The sequence below is a fragment of the Vulpes vulpes genome, chromosome 3, assembly GCF_048418805.1.
Source record: "Vulpes vulpes isolate BD-2025 chromosome 3, VulVul3, whole genome shotgun sequence".
NCBI lineage: Eukaryota > Metazoa > Chordata > Mammalia > Carnivora > Canidae > Vulpes > Vulpes vulpes.
The window spans coordinates 9455205-9469055 of record NC_132782.1 but is presented as its reverse complement, the minus strand read 5'-3'; the positions used below and the strand labels follow the sequence as shown (position 1 = coordinate 9469055).

Here is a 13851-nt window from a genome sequence, read left to right as displayed (position 1 = left end):
TTATTTCTTACAATGGCATGTGAATCCACAATAATCTAAAGATAAGAAGTTAAAGCCAAAAAAAAAAAGTATCATACCACAACCAAGTGGGGTTATTTCAGCAACGCAAAGCTGGTTCAATATTCAAAACCATCAGTGAAATGTCCTAAAACAGCAAGCTACAAAAAATAAAATCACGTGATTGTATCAATTGAGGGAGAAATATATATGTATATATGTATTAGCAAAGGAAAATCTGAAATTGAAATTAAGAGAACATCCTCATTCATAATAGCATCAAGAACAACAAAATAGGAATAAATTTAATAAAAATTTTTAATACTTACCTGTTAGAAATTATACCACATCACTGAGAGAAATTAAAGGAGATCCAAAGAAAGGTAGTCTATGTTCATGGATTAAAGTCTCAATGCTGTCAAGATGACAACTCTCCTCAAATTGATCTTTACATTTATTGCAATCCCTATTACATGTTAGCAAGGTTTTGGGGGGAAATTGTCAAGCTGACCCTACGATTTGTATGGAAAATCAAAGTACCTAGAATAATCAAAACAATTTTAAAAAATTGATGGAAGACATACAATCGTTTAAAAATGTATTAAGTCCACAGTAATCAGGACAATGTAGTATTGGCATGAGGACAAAGAGACAGATCAATGGAACATTTAAGAGTTCACAAATGTAGTCTTACAGCTAAGTTCAATTGATTTGCAATAAAGATGAGTTAATGGCAAAGGGTTAGTGGTTTCAAAAAATGATACTAGAACAATTGAATGTGTACATGCAAAAAAAGTAATCCAGCAATTAGACTTTAACTTATTACCATATTCAAAATAACTCAAACTGAAGTTTAGACTCATGTAAGGGTAAAAACTATAAACTGGAGGAATGCAAAAGAACCATCTTCATTAACTGTGGGTTGGGTAAAGAGTTGCTAGCTGTGACACCAAAAGTAAGGCCAATTAAGTAAAAACATGATATATTTGATGTCCCAGATTGGGAGAAAATTTGACAAGTCATAGATCTGATAAAGGAATTTTACCTAGAATACAAAAAGACTCTAATGACTCAATTAAAAGAAAACATACAGGGCAGCCCAGGTGACTCAGCGGTTTAGCGCCGCCTACAGCCCAGGGCCTGATCCTGGAGACCTGGGATCGAGTCCGGTGTGGGTCTCCTGGCATGGAGCCTGCATCTCCCTCTGCCTGTGTCTCTGCCTCTCTCTCTCTCTCTGTGTGTGTCTATCATGAGTAAATAAATAAACTTTTTTAAAAATCTAAAAGAAAAAGAAAACATGTAGAGGCACTTGGGTGGCTCAGTCGTTGAGTATCTGCCTTTGGCTCAGGTCATGATCCTGGGTCCTGGGATGGAGTTCCATATCACGCTCCCTGCAGGAATCCTGCTTCTCTCTCTGCCTGTGTCTCTGCCTCTCTCTCTGTGTCTCTCACGGATAAATAAATAATATCTTTAAAAATAATAACAGAAGACATACAACCCAATTTTTATAATAAAAAAGATATATTGAGAGATTACAACAAATAAAATATATGAATGGCTTTTGCTATATCAAAAGGTACTCGACATTGTTATTAGAGAAATGCAAAGTAAAATCATGAGAGATCATTACACAACCATTCAAATGGCTGTAATCAAAGAGACAGACCACACTAAGTGGCGGTGAAGAGGTAAAGAAATTGGAATCATTATGCATTGCTGGTGGGAATGCAAAATGTTATAGGCACTTTGGAAACAATTACGCAATTTCATAGAAAATTAAACATAAACTTACAATAAGAACCAAAGAGTCCTTTTCTAGGAATCTAAGAAATCAAAATGTTTTTTTCACACAAAGACATGTACACAAATGATCACAGCAGTATTACTCAAAACAGTCAAAGTGTAAAAAAAAAAAAAAAAAAAAAAACAGTCAAAGTGTAGAAAAAAAATCCAAAAGTCCATTAGCTGATAAACTGATAACATACTGTGGTATAGACATCAATGTAATATTATTTAGCAATTAAAAGGAAGGAGTTATTGATATATGGGTGTCTAAGACATTATCAGGAAAAGGAGTTAGAAGCAAAAGATTCTGTGTATTGTCCCAGTTATTCTAAATGTCCAGAAAAGGCATATTTAGAGAGTTAGAAATCACATCAGTGGTTGCCTAGGACTCAGAATGCAAAACAGAGATTAACTGTGAAAGGGCATAGGAAACTTTTTGGGTCGATAGAAATGTTCTAAAACTACATTATGTGATGTTTTCTCATCTTTATAAATAATCTACTAACATCATTAAATTGTACATTTACAAGGGTGTCAAATATTTATCTCAAAAAAATCTGTTCAAAGATAAACATCGATATACTATGTAGTACATATTTCATCTGAATAAATGTAAAATAAGCTATTGGAAAAGCCTAAGTCCTTCAGTCAACCCTTGCATGATCCAGAATTTTTGTTTGTTTGTTTTGCTTAGTCTGAAAGCCCCAAAACTCTAATTAACCTTCCTTCCCTCCTTCTCTCCCTTTTTTCACTGCTTTTCTTTCTTTCTGTCTGTCTGTCTGAAGTAGAGTTGACACACAATGTTATATTGTTTTCTGGTGCACAACAAAGACTTACTTACTCAATGCTCACCACAGTGAGTGTTGATCCAGGATTTTGGTGACTAGTCATTCATTTTGTTTTGTTTCCTATATCCTGTGATGCACATTGCTTATGTTATTGTTTTCAAGTGAAGAGATTCACTAGATAAGTGCATAATATGTTTAGTAAAACTTAATTTAAGAAAAACAAGTTTTATGGATTTTTTTCAAGCTATATTCTTAGACAACACATAGATGCCATCATTTTTAGAAACATGGTTCACACTCTAGTGTTTCCTGATGCTATGGTAGTTTGTTGAGCAGGTGAACACACAGATGTATAGCTATCTTTATCAGGAAACATTTGTTTGATGTCCACCTGTGCACATGTCTATTAAATACTAAATTTGTTCATTTTGTGTTTTGCATCCTTGTAGGGTAAAAAAGTGATATAACAGTACTCTCTCAGGCAGCATTCTAACATCATGAATTAGAGGAGATGTCAGCAATGTTGGAGAATGGGAATAAGCTAGAGGAAGCTCTAACATCACAGATGCACTGCTTGTCCTAAATGTGACTAGGGTAAAATCCTGTCTTCTAGTCTTTAATATCCACCTATAGTTTACCCCTTTTTATCTCTGAATTATTGTACACACTTCTACTTTTTATTTCAGATCATCACATAAAAACTCTTGTTATGAGTCTTACCTATACCTAATGGCATGCATAAGTGCTTAAACATACATGGCCTTTCACCTTAAAGCAAATAATTTAAAACAGGTTACATTTACATGAAAGGCATATGAACAACTGAGTGTATAGGATTCTAGTATTATACCTTGGTTCTTAAAAAGAGGCCTATTTGTCATTAATATTTTGTGAATATGGTTATGAGCATTCATACAACACTGAGCCATTTCATATCACATTAATCTTCATTCACTTCTATAGCTCCATGTAGGAATTCTTCAGCCTCTATTTTAAAGTGTGGAGAAAAGCAACACATGACCCATGAGAGTTATATAAAGAATGTAAAAGTTAGGCTTCCATTTTTTGTTTATTTTGTTTTAAAGATTTTTTTTTTTTTAATCTTAAATTAGAAGGCTAATAAGATTAACAGCCTGAAAAAAAAAAAAAAAGATTTACAGCCTGCTACATTTCTCAGGTATCTCCACTAGGGTTGGAAATCTTGTGCCTTTGCTGAGTATGACAAAGCAATGACTCACACAAAGGGAGAGGAGAACAAGAAAACCCCGGGGGACAGTGGAGTAAGTATTAATTCTGTGGTCATCTTCTCCACTGCAGGAAAAAAAATGAAAAATTCTGCCATTAACGAAATCCTTATCTTACAAAGGAAAAGTGTCTTTAAATAAAGCCTAACATGACAGAAGAATTGCTAGGTAGAGAACATATGTTAAACATAGAGATCATTCAATCTTTTTCTTCAGTTATAAAACCAGGTGATACTTTTAAAGAGTTATAGGAGCTGTTTGTTCCTCCAAAGTATAATAAGGAGAAGAAGGAGGGTATTATTATTAATCAGAAAAAAATCTTTAGTTACTTTTTTAAATAAATGAAAATGATGACATATCCCATTAGTATGTATATGGCATTAATGATGTGTGTATTTGATGTCAAAAATATTTAAATTGAGAGGGGCCAAAACATAATAATAAAAGTGTCTCATATCTGTATACCACTTCTTGATACAGGGTGGAGCTTTACTAAAACTGGGACCTATTTTCTAAATCAGCAGGGAAGATTTCTGAAAGAGATAGGCTTATAGTTCTTATTAATTCAAAATTGCTATATTTTTTCAGGCTCAGACCATGCATCAGACATTAACCCTCCCATACTCTATTTCCTTTGCCCCCTTCCTTTTTACTCTGTGGATGATAAGGGATACCAAATCAATAGCTGTGTAGAAGAAGCAGATATAACATTCTGAGAGACACTGGAGAGAGGGAATAGAAGCAACAATTCATTTTTCTGTCTCAGTTTAGATTGTATTTATACCACCTGCTATGCCTGTGGGAATGGAATCTATAGTAGTGTCTTTAGACACAAACTTTCTCTTAGTGACTTTCCTTTTTCTATTCAGTGTGATAGCATTTTTTTTTTTTCTGGGAAAAGTAGCCTATGGCACTTGGCTGAAGAGATGAGACTTCAATGAGATATAGGAGACAAAGAGTGACAAATTAAAATGACAAGGCTGTCTTATAAGATTGTGATCCAGTGAAATGAAGTATTTCTGGCCCAGTCAATGTAGACAGCATTATGCTATGTGGGAATAGATTGCAAGACCTGGGCAGCCTGTATATGTCTTCGAGATAACTGAATTTGTCACTATCAACACTCTCCCAAATTGTGTCTTTCCTGGCTTTTGAGAATAGGAGTATGGACAAAGGTATTCATATAAGTCAAGTATTTAGGGGTATTTTATTTTTCCTTAAAAAAAAACACCAACTTAAAAAAAATATATTTAGTAATATATTTGTCTCTGACATAAAATTAATCCAAGGAGAAGCCTTGAAACAGATAACTGATTGCCCTAACAGTGATAGTGAACTTGGGCACCACATCTATTGAATGTCTTGTTACATCTATCCCCTCAGAACTCTACCTAATAGGTGACTACACACGTCTCCTGAGCTTCAGTCCTACTTTGGGACCTCTTTACCTAGTCTTAGCACTATTATTCTAAATTCAACAAACATTAAATAAAATGAGTAGGCTTTCTTTAAAAAATCAGTGGAAATGCCATTGAAAATCATCAGACCAAAGTTTACGTTTAACCTGCCTTTTGCTGCTTGGTACCAAATGGGGTTGGGAAAGAGAGTAAAAGGTTGTAAGCATGCTTGAGAAAGAGGATATCTACTATGTCCTATCTTTATCTCCTACATGTTACTTGGTAAATCACCAAATCCTATAGTTTCTTTGCAATGTTTTTTACAAACATTTCTCCCTTTCCAATCCTTCTGCTTCCTTCCTAACCCACGTCTTCATTTCTTTTCAAAGTGAGAAATGTGACTCATTCAGGGAATCTAATCATATTATAAAACACTTACTGTGGAATCCTGAGAATACATGAGAGTAATTTTTTCCCTTTCATCAAAGTTCCTTTTGATGATTATAATCATTTATATTATGTTTGAAAAGATGTGGCCATCTATGGTAGGCTGTACTTATTGTCTGTTTTGGAAATATTTTAAGATTTCTTGAGGATGCAAAGCAAGAAAAAGTAACCCCTTCATAAAGCAATGAATGTCTTCAGTTGTGGATAGCTATATTTTTCATCTATGGCTGGGGAGATTTTTAGTTGTTTCTAGTTTATCAATGTAATCATGACAAAAACTAGATGATGGTGTGCTTTTTTTCAGGTATGTGATAGTTGCAGAATGGCCAGATTATCATACTTGTGTCTTTACTTAAATATTATGCCCATTTCCTCCAGTAAGAGTATGCATTTCTTCTTACTATTATTCATCTATGCAGTATGAGAGATATTTTGGATGATTTCTATTTTCCAAAACCAAATTCTAAAAAGTTCAGATAATTATTTAAGAAGCTGAGTAAATGAGTGATGCCAAACTTGATTGTTGCAGAAATCTTAGACTCCCCCCCAGACTGAGGCTCCTGGGGCATCTCTTTCATACCCAACTCTAGGAGTGGGTTATAACAACAGCCCTTTGGATGCAAAAGAGTTTGAGTGGAGCAGTATTTTGTAATTTGGAAACACAAAGTAAAAGTTAGGATTAGAGCTATCACTCTTGGAAATAAGAGTCCCTTATACTGAATCAAGAAAGCTTCCATACGTATTCCCATTCTAAGAGAAAATAAAACCATTTCTCAAAGTCCCCATCCTTATCCTATTGTCTTATTTTTTAAAGTTTAGGTTATTTTACTAGTTCCTGTTTTTGGAATTCCCAGTGTGTTACAAAAGTAAAAGGTAAATTATATAATGTCAAAACAAAATTCAAAATACTCATATAAAATGCAAGACCCAAATGTGGCTTATTTCTCTGACCCATGCAGGTTAAGAATCAATAAACATGACCTCTCTTTTGTAAAGTTAGTGTTTTTAAATTAGAAATTGCTCAATATACAAAATTTCCTCTGGAGCTGATGGAAAAAAAAAAGGTGACACTTCAACATCAAAGATAACACTACATGAATGAGCTCAATGATGGTCATAGTAGGCTCAATTGGATTTAAGATGAATAAACAATTTCAATAAATTGAATTAATTAGATTGGGCCTGAGTGTGCAAGCAGTCTATTTTCTGAAATTATGTACAATAACTTGTTCAAGAAGTGCTGGTGTATAATTGCCTGAAGTCAGAGGATAAAAAAGAGAAAAAGCTGAAAATCCATTATGTTCGTGTTAACAGTCTAACTAAACTAATTAACTGCTATCTGAATTTTCACACCTCTATTTCATGATCTTTCTTGCCTCAAACCTCCAAACCTCAAAAGCAACAAATAAACAAAAAACTATTTGAAAGAGAACAGTACTAAATATAATGCGAACCATCCCATTTTGAAAATCGGTTACTCTTATTTTTTTCCACCTTCACAGGTTCACGTTGCCTGACCAACAATCTTGTCATATATATTCTCTCTATAAACTTACATGTCCTAATGAGTTTTGTGCACAAAATCAAATAATCAAATAATAAAATATTTTTATACAGCTATCAACTGTGTTATGTGTTAACCTACATTAAAATTTAATACCAAGAATTAGAATTCCTAATATTCCAGAAAAGTTTGGAAGATATTCAGATTCAAACTTTTAATATAATTGAGTAAAAAAATTTCAAACCAATACTCAACTCTATATTTGTTATACAGTATTGAAAATGTCTAAAAGGCTTTCTGTAGTTTCTACCTAGATTAGAATCAATTGATTCACACACCTTCCCTAACTAGGAACTACTGTCTTATATTTGATTTCTAAAGAAAGAGATATGAAAAGGAAACAAGTTTTCTTAATTAAAAAGTTATACTTCTGTAACAGGAAAGTGACCAACACCCAAAAAATCAAAACTGTTATGTCGAACCATATGAAATCTCCAATATTTGGCTATTTGTGTCTCATGTAAATGTATATTTAATACGTTTCAACCAGATTTAGCTCTGAATTAGAATTACTTATTTCCTATAAATTCCAATTAATGGAGGCATGATAATATATTGAAAGATCTCCCAAAAACCTTCAAATTTTCATTGCTATTTAATGTCAAGATGCCTATTTTAGCCTTGAAATTTTGAAAAGCATATTCTATAATGTATCCTGATTTCCAAATAACAAATTTCAAACTATGAAATGTAGTTTTTTGAAGGTTCAGTTATTCTCATACTATCTTATTCTTTCATAGAAGATATTGTGATGTTGCTCAATAATTGGTTTTGTATATATTTTATTGTGATTTATTTTTATAATTTAATGAAGTTCAATTTATTTACAAGAAGAAATGATAGTGATAGTATTTTACATTGTAACAAATATATTTTTATTTTCAACAAAATAAAATTACTTTATGTAATATTTATGACATAAAATGTCATAATAAATAATATTTTTACACTGATTATTTCTTTATAGTTTAAAATACACATTAGAGTTAAAAACAGAACTACTCATGAACAGTTTTCTTAGTTCTTAATAAAATTTCTCTTGTTGAGTTTTTTATTCATGACTCATGAATAACAATAAATCTGAGATTACACAATCAATAAGTAAATTAAGGACTCACACACCAAAAATTGTGTTATACTCTACGAATTGAATCTGCTTCTAGTCAGTGTCATATGCATGCACTGCAATCTTTGAAAATGATCAGACCCTAATTTCTTATACCGCAATCCTTCTTTCATGCTCTTTGGTGTACAGATTGTCTGGCTAATTTCTACATTTGAGTGTTGACTGCGAAGTGGCACTGAAGTTCAGCAGGACACATTTCCTGTCTATATCCATGGCTGGTTGTGCAACTGGTGCGAACTCTCAGGTAATGAATCTAAGGTCACGAGTTCACTACTGTACGCAGTCGTTTGCTTTGTTGTATTTAGAGGTTATGGATCACACCCTTCATCACAAATAACTTTCTTGCACATGTATGTTACTTGTCACAGGAGCAGTCCATGTGCTAGGGTTTGGAAGGATCAAAGCAAATCCATAGGCACGGGTGGGAAAGTCACTCAAAGTGCATGTCCACTTGAGACTGAGTTGACATCTTCCTCACCCGGGATTCCTGCTGTTCTATATTCACATGTTCTCCACATTCTCCTCCACCCCTTGCAGCAAGGTAATAATGGGATTTTTCATTTGAGGGAGAGAGCCCCCTACTAATTATATTATGCCCTCCCACTATACCCACGATAATGAACCAGTGGATCTAACACTCAGAATCAACTCTCACAAATTCTGTTCTTCCAGCCTTTCTATATGGATTTTGAGTTTTAATTAAGATCATTAGGAACACAAAATTTCTCAAATCAAGAGTGAAAAATTCCACAAATCCAGGGACTTCTTATACATTATGAAATCAATTGCAAGGGTCAAAAAAAAAATTTTCCTTTACAATATTTATAAAAAAATTTAATAATCATTTAATAAAACTGTGCTTGTTTTCAATATCTACTCCCAGCAAGCCATTAAGACATAATCACACTATATATATATATATATATATATATATATATATATATATCTCAACAACATGAAGGAAGATATTTTATAGAGTTTAGAACTAATATCCACTCCACTGGCTTTCATTTTCTAATATACTAAATCTTTGCCTATAAGTATTTACATTTTTCAGGTATTAATAAAATTTAAAAAGCAGTCCCTGCTAGAATGGAAACCTCCAAGTGTAAACATTGTAATAGTTGTGCACCCAATAATAACATATAAACAAGGTAAAGAACATTTACAAATAAAACTTTCAAGGTCTAGAAGTAAGAATATTAAAGTAATATTAACCAGGCCTGTCGATCTTGAAACTTCTATGTAAATGTCAATGATACTGTGATGCCACAGTACATAAGGATTTCTTATACACACTCCAAATATACAAAACAGGGCTGTAGTTTACATCAATTAAAGAACTTTTGTAAAATAAAAAAGAGAAAACTAGAAAAATGGACAAGTAGAGTATTACTACTAGTAAAGAGAGAAATGCAAATTAGAATAGCAATACTCTACCTGCAGTAATAGGTTATAGTACTCCATGAAATTTAATGCACAGACACCTCAATTGTATGACTCTACAATTCTATCCCTGAGTATGCACGCCATCCAGAAAATAACTCTTGCTTAGGTTCATAATGGGGTATGTATAAGGATGCTTCAACATTGTGTGTGTGTGTGTATGTGTGTGTGTGTGTGTGGTGTGTGTATATGCACGTGGCCATGCTTGTGTACGAGTGGAAGCAATCTAAGGATCCATCCATAGGGAGATGAGTAAGTAAATGTGTGGATAGGCAGAAGCAATAAACCAGAAATACATAGAGGAAGAGGAAATCTTAAAACTTATTGCTGAGTGAATAAAGTAAAACAAACAGAAAGAATGCAGAAAAGTAAAAGCAAGAACAGTAGTATGATAGGTATTACATAAAAGCAAAAATCACAATATACACCTACAGATCTTTTTAAGTATTCTTACACATCTTGCAAATTCACTTTTTAGAAAAGGTCTATTTTTTTACTATAGAGAGAGAGGGTGAGTGTAAGAGCTAGTGGGGGGAGAGTCGGAGGGAGAGAATCTTCAAGCAGACTCCCCACTGAATGTAGCGCCTGACACAGGGCTCAATCTCATAACCCCAAGATCATAATCTGAGCCAAACCAAGTGTCAGATGCTTAACCAACTCAGCCACCCAGGCGCCCTACAACAAATTCACTTTTAATGGGAATACATACCTAATAGGAAGAGGAAAAGGGGGGGGGGAAGATGAGGATAATGGAGAAAAAATAAAAGCAAAATAAAACAGCAATAGACCTTGAAGAAATTCGCTATGATGAGGTGTCATGAGCTGAAGGATTCAACTTGCTTCTTTGCATCTGAGGTTATACAAGAGAAAGAAATGGAGGAGGAGGAAAGAAGAGGCAGATGAAAGAAAAGAAATGATCAAGCAAACATATTAATCTTAGTCTTCCTGAATTACTGAGGATGTAGTTTTAGATAAGTTTGTAAACTCAAAGTAAAGTGAAGTCAGTGTTCTCAGAGCATCCCCAACACTAGCACATTCAGAGAGGTTGGAAGTGGTCAGCTTACTTTATGCTTTGCACAAAGACTCTGCTGGTTTTCATTCATCAAATGCTCCTTACATTCTGGCAATGATACTCTCAGATTTTATTAATTCGGGAATTGTTTTTCTAATAAGGCTATTTGTGTGATGACATGCCCATGTCACTTTGAATATATTTGGTGAACTATTAGAATCTTAAAAGAGTACATTGGGTATATTGTGTTTGATTAGAAAAAGTGCCACTGATTGCCCTACAGCTAAACTCTTTATTAATTTGTACCATGCAATTTCTAGTTTGAAATTCATAGGCATTTAGAAAATTAATCCTTTACAGAGAGAGGATAATTCAGGTGGTGAACTTAGTAGAAGGAAGGCCTTTTGGGTATTTGCTTTGGACACATTATCCCCAGCAGACCTGAATGAAGAGCACTCTCCGAACCATTTGCTGCAGAAATCCTTTCGGAAAGGCAAGTTCAGACGTTGGCCTTCATCAGCTTATGGAGGGTGAATAAATTTTGCATTTACATAGTGTTTTGCATTTTAGTCTTAAGGTGTGCTACATTGTACACTTGGTTCAAGTGGGCAGAAGTATATAATCTCGGGCGCTGGGGCAAAGCAACCCATGGTTCTAAGCACATTACAAACATGCACACATGCAAATAAAAAAGCCCCCATTCTTCCTCAGTGGTAGAAATCAGTGTTGACAGGAAAATCTTTCACCAAGAAGCCAACTGTGATATCACAAGCATATGATTAGAGGTAAATTTTCTGCCAGCTAGCTATGTAGAAACTTCAAGCTGAATTACCTTCTTGGTGATTTCCGTCCGATTCTCAGAGGAGTTTCATGGCATAAATATCAAAGTGCAGAATTGAGTTGAGAGCATAAGTACGTGAATAAAAACTGGTTTCCATAGAAAAGGGAGTGGGGTGATTAACTCATATCAAATAACATTATTTGATAGTTCTATATTTCTTGCGCATGACTCAAGAGACCAAAAAAATTCACAGAAAAAATTATAGAATCAGTGTATATGCAGCTGGAAACATTGTTCAATAGGGTAATTATCTCTAAAAATTTTTTTCAGATGATGAACAGGTAATACTTTGGAACTCAATCTTTAGTATAATGTCGTATATACTACATACATTTATGTGTATACCTACAAACTAATTTTTCAGAATACACCACAATAACCAAGAGCAATACTCCATACATACCCACGTATAGATGTGTGTATGTGCATATGTATGCATGCCGGATGGTTCTCCGTAAAATAAAGCATAAATGTTAGTGAAAAATTAATTTAACAAACAGATATATCTTCAAATTTGCAAGGAATCTATCCTCAGTTGTCTAAAAAAAAGTAAAAACTCTCAGGTACATTTTTAAAATAAAGTTTTGTATTATATTACCATTGTCCATGGCGACAGAAATTCTTAGGAAAATTAATGGATGGCACTTTACAATATTGCTTCTCAAGTTTGTAATTTCTCCTTTTCTGTCAATATATTCTAAAACAAATCATGAAGAAGCTGATTTTGTGGCCGATGATCATAGTACTCATGAAGCTGTTAACAATTCAAAACCCTCTCCTGAGCGGAGGAGATTGGCCAAGGATGTCTATTTCCTTTGTCTTGTTGCTGTTTTCAGAAGAAGAATTGTATCTTAAAAATAACAGCAAAAATTAAAAATATAAAAATAAAATAAAACAACAATAATGACAATTCCTAATGAGAACGTATGCTGGAGACTGTGGAAGTATAAGGTAATAATTTGAACATAGTTAGGCAGTTGATTGACACGACTTGGGACATAAAACATTCAAGGTGTGTCTGTGTGTGTTTTGACTATTTACTCATTAATAATAGTTTCTGGCCTGCATATAACTTCCCAGCCTTCAGCTTAGTTTACATCTGTTTTATCTGCGTATAGGATGGAGGATCCGGATTTCTTCCTGATAATGAGGTAACAGCCAAGTATGACAAACTAAGTCCCTGCCAATCTTCACGTCTAACACTTGGTTTTGTGATACTTTTTTAATCTGTGCTTTAAAATCAACTAATATAGTCAACTAATAATATGTTCTATGATTTTTCTAAATAGGTATCCTGGGGAAAGGGTCAGTTTTAGAAATAGGTAGGTTATAGATGAGGACACGCTTAGGCCTTAGGGCCATAGCACATCTGTGGCCAATTCTGAACAAATTTCTACGGCCTTTCAGCCATAGCCTCTGCACTATGCTGGCAGGTTTGTAAACATCTTTAAACTAACGAAGTGGGTGAGAGGGGTGGGGAACAGTGATATAGTAGCAACCAGATTGACAGGAACACCACATTATTATCTTTTATTCCTGATTTTTTTTTGTTAAAAATGCACATATTATTAATTTTCATAGCACGTATAGAAGAACAAAAGGAATGATTTAAATGTCTATTACCACCTATTATCTGGGACTACATTAAGGAGGTGCTGGTCAGCTTGGCTTCATTTGTCCTCCAGACGCTACAGAGATGTGAGGCCAGGCCAATTGGGGTTAAAGCAGGCAGGGAACTGGTACAGCTGGGGATCATTAAGAGTGATCAAGGGCCAGCCAGAAGAAAAAGTCAGCTGAAAACAAGGCTGAACGGTCTTCCAGGCAGAGCGGGAGAGTCGTGTGCACTCAGGAAACAGCCTAACCCCATCCAGCGAACTTTGTTGATTTAATTAGATTTTGTTTAAAATTCCAAAGTAGGAGCAGCTTGGTCAGCTTTGATGCAAAAATTGGCAGGGGAAACTATCGTTAATTTTCAAAAGTAATATTATTGGGGCATTTAAGCAATGTTAAAAATCTTTGTCATGGTTAAAAAAAATGCAGTACAGCACACAAGTATCTCCTTGCTGATAAAATATTATCATCTTTCCTTGAGCAATTAATTGATAGATTGTGGATTATATTACACGCCTGTTCATTTATGTGCTTTTAATTTATTGGCTTTCCTCCTGTCTCTGTCTCACATTTCTGTTCCCTCATAGTACTTT

General features: G+C 34.2%; 1 long non-coding RNA gene across 1 annotated transcript in view; it reads left to right on the top strand.

The window, feature by feature from the left end:
* Nucleotides 1-13851, top strand: part of LOC140598107 (uncharacterized) — a 28901-nt gene that overhangs the window by 1325 nt on the left and 13725 nt on the right. Inside the window, exon 2 of the long non-coding RNA XR_012000236.1 lies at nucleotides 8478-8592. This is a non-coding gene — a long non-coding RNA (uncharacterized lncRNA). The remainder of the gene's footprint in view (nucleotides 1-8477; nucleotides 8593-13851) is intronic.